The following is a 3,778-nucleotide window of genomic DNA, read 5'->3' on the forward strand; positions in this document are numbered from 1 at the left end:
AGAGATTGAAAACAATGCTTTTTATTTTACAGGCATAAATGAATTTTCCCCCCACCAAACCAGAAGGAAAAATAGTTCCAGCACTGACAGCTGATATTCTATGGAGATGTCCAAAACCTGAGCACACAATCTGTTTTAAGAACTTCAGTTGCCACTTATCTCTGTTCCTGGCCAGTCCTGTCCTTGCTCACAGTGTTCAGCCATCACCAGCCCGAGGGTACGATAATCCTTCGCTGTGACCGGTGGCAATTTCAGTGACAGGTCTTTAATTTCTCCCTCTGCTTTGGGGAGAGCAGAAGATGGGGAAATAAAACAATTTCCCTGGTAAGACCTACTAGAAGGTGGGAGGAGAGTCATACGCATTTGTGCCAACTTGCAGTCCACCCACTCCTTCCTTCCCTGGGCCCACCCTTCCGCGCTCCGCGCTGTCCCCAGGGGCACAGAGGCTCTGCCCTAGCTGGATGCAGTGGCAGCAGTGGCGGGGGTGGCAGAGAGCCCTTCCTCCCTGCAGGGCCTGGGAGGAGGGGAAAAGATGCTCGGGGTAAGCAGTCCTCCAGTGCTCCTCCGGCTAGGAAAAGGAGTCAACTGTGCACCTAAAAGCGATAAAAAGAGCTTCCCTCCTACCTACACCAACTTGCATGGTATGTGTTTGACAAGTCTAGGTAGCTGCGTTATTCCTGTGCCCCAGATTTACCAGCTGGAGCTACCAATTCTCTAATATAACTCATTTTGCTGGGTCACTATCAAGGCAAAATTACCTGCCTGGTGGGTTGAGATTAGCACTTGTGCTATCGTAGAGATTAACATTCTCATGGGAACCTGCAGAGATGGCATCAGCCTCTGGGACCACTGGTACAACACCTTTTGTTTGCTGATCTGAGCTCTTCTGTGCTCAGCAGTGCCAGTCAGCAGAGGCCTCCGAGCTTGTGGGATCAGCACTTTATTCACATGAAAGACCTGACGCCTTTGATTCAGTACTTCTGTCTTTCCAGGATGATGACACCAAAGCAAAGGTCTCCGTGATGTCACTGTCTCAGCAGCTTTCATGTGTGAGGTTGGTACACAGAGAGTCGCCCCTCTGGAATTTGTTTACTCAGTGGAAAGGGAGCAAAGAGGTACAGGCTTGCCCAGGGTCGCACAACAGAGGTGTCGCCAACTCCTCATAGTGCAGTTTATTGCACCAGGTTTTAGAGTTCGTTTTCAGCTTTGGTTCTTGCTGTTGTGTGATAATCTGAGCTTTCATTAAAGAAGAAGTTAAAAGTCTCTGTAACTGTGAAATTGTCAAAGAAAAATTAGAAAACATGCAGCTAAAGGACTAAAAGAATCTGAATGCAAATAAGAACCTATGTGATGTGTAGGACAAATGTGCTTTTCTCAATTTTCTGACTTCTGGAGCGTGGGAACTCGTAGTTTTAATGTTGTTAACGGAGATGGTGAAGGTTGTGCTTTGAAGTCCTCTAACTTGCTGAAGATTCTCCTGTTCATGTGCACGGTTCTCAGGGTTGCCCTGGCCACAGCTTTAATGGGACAATGGTGTGGGTGGAGGCACCCAAAAAACCCAAAAACCAAGGGCCGGAAGAACTCTCCTAACTCATCAAATTTAGTCTTCTGTTCTCACAGGCATCACGTTCTCCTTATATAGATCACTGGATGACGTAAAAGGAACTGCACTGAAGTCACACAGTTTCTTTTTCCACTCCTTGTCCCCTTTCATTTCCCACACAACCCGTGCTGCTAGTGGCATTCTTACTATATGATGGGTCAGCATGTTGGATGGCCAGTGTATTATTTACGTAACTGCCATTTAGATGGGGCAAGTGCAGCACCAAAACCCAAACCTCTATGTACTCACCTAATAGAGCGGCACAGAAGTCGAAATACCCTGACTAGGACGAGATCTTCAAAAGTATTTGGCGTTGATCTAACCACAGCCACTGAATCTCAGAATAAAATTCTTCCCGGCCTTGGTGGTGGACAAAGCCATCCTGGCCTGCTCCTGTAGATGTGACTGTCAGCGATGTCTCATCCCTTTTAGAACACAGCTCAGTCTTCCAGTCAGAAAATCAAAGGAAGAGACGTTCTTAGATTAAGACTTAGATTAAGGTTATAAACTTAGATTAAGGTTATAATCTCAGGCATACTCAGAAAGAGTAAAGAAGCAGCCATTAGGCTGTTTTACAGATTTCAATTTAAAAAACACTTAGATTTGTTCAAACTTTAAAGTCAATTTGTTTAAAGCAGGACAGTTATTTTTACTTTGCTTTTCTAATTAAATATCGAGAGACACTGCTCCCCACATGCCTCAATCTTACAAATGCTTACTGTTTACCCAGGCAGATGGAAAGACTGAGAAACAGATACGATTATGTCCTTGTCACCTTAGGCTGAAATGAATGAAATAAAACACATTGGTTTTGTTACATGGTGAGATCTAGTATGGTCCTCTGATATGGCATAAAGTACCTCAAAACACTGTTGATTGAAATCTGCAGGCCTGATTTCTGCTGTATTTAATTTTTTAAATCTCAGATGCTACTAATTCAGACCTAGAATTAGGGTGAGTAACTATGCAAGGTGTGCAGAGTGATGGGAATTAAATCTTTGTACTTGAAATTTGCCATGTCTGATATAAGATGCCAAAGACTTCTTAAGAGAAGTCTTAAGAAGCCAGAGCAGAAATAACTGTTCTACTAAAGTGAATAAAATGAGCTGAATTTTAAATACTACGTATATATATACTAAAATTCTGGGAAAGCAATGAGCATGCTTTGTTTCCATTCAATGTCAGACTCAATCCTGTTCAGATGCGTTGGATAACTTTGGTAAACACTGGCTTGGAAGGGCAAAATGCTGTGGTTTTTAACCCATTATGTAACATCAGAACTGCCAATTTTGTATTGATTTAAAATGAGAGAGGCGTAATGGTAACACTTTGCAATAATACGTGCAAGGTCGAAACCACGTACCCTAGAAAATAAAATTGCTAAATATACAGTGCAGGTGAAGCATGAGCATCTAATAATCTCTTCATGTTCCAGCATAGAGAAAGGAAAAGCTAACCTTAATAAAGTTACAAACCCCATGATTTCTTAGAAATCATGGTCTGAATTCTGCCTCAGGAAATGACAAGCCTACTACTCACCTACCATGAACGAAAATAAGAAACACCTGTTGTTTCTTTGTTCTTACTCAATTTACTTCCTCTGGCTCAGTTCGCTCCCTCGCCTTCCTTCTGGAGGCCTGGGAGGAGCAGCAGTTAGGTCCTTCTTGTCCTTTAGCATTTCTGATGAACGAAATAAGTCAGTGTATACAGTTGTAAGAGGCTGTTTCCACTCGCTCTGGTTTTTTTATTAATTGTTTTGTTCTTGCTCTCTTCCTTGATTAGCCAGCACAGTAGGTAACTGCTGGAGGATACTCGCTTACATGGACTTTTGGTCTGACCCAATATGGCCATTTTTATGTTCTCGTAACTCTCAAGTTATTACTGCCTTACAAGAGTATAACGTCTAATCACTTGGGGAAACTTAACTGTTTTGGTTTTTTTTTTTTTTATCATCTTGCTGTGACAGATATATTCCTCAGGAGTTTCTCTTCTTTTTGTGCTTGAGTCAAACAAGATCATGTAGATTCTCTATCATTTTGGGGGCAGGAAAATCAAAGCCCTGTGTCTTCAGTCCTGTGACTGAATGTGTTTCAGCTGATGACACATTGGCTCCTTCTCTGAAAAATCTGTTCAAGGTTATGAAATAAAAAGGGGAAAGTTCTGTCCACTGCTCAT

Source organism: Pygoscelis adeliae, unplaced genomic scaffold (genome assembly GCF_000699105.1).
Source record: "Pygoscelis adeliae isolate BGI_AS28 unplaced genomic scaffold, ASM69910v1 Scaffold632, whole genome shotgun sequence".
Lineage (NCBI taxonomy): Eukaryota > Metazoa > Chordata > Aves > Sphenisciformes > Spheniscidae > Pygoscelis > Pygoscelis adeliae.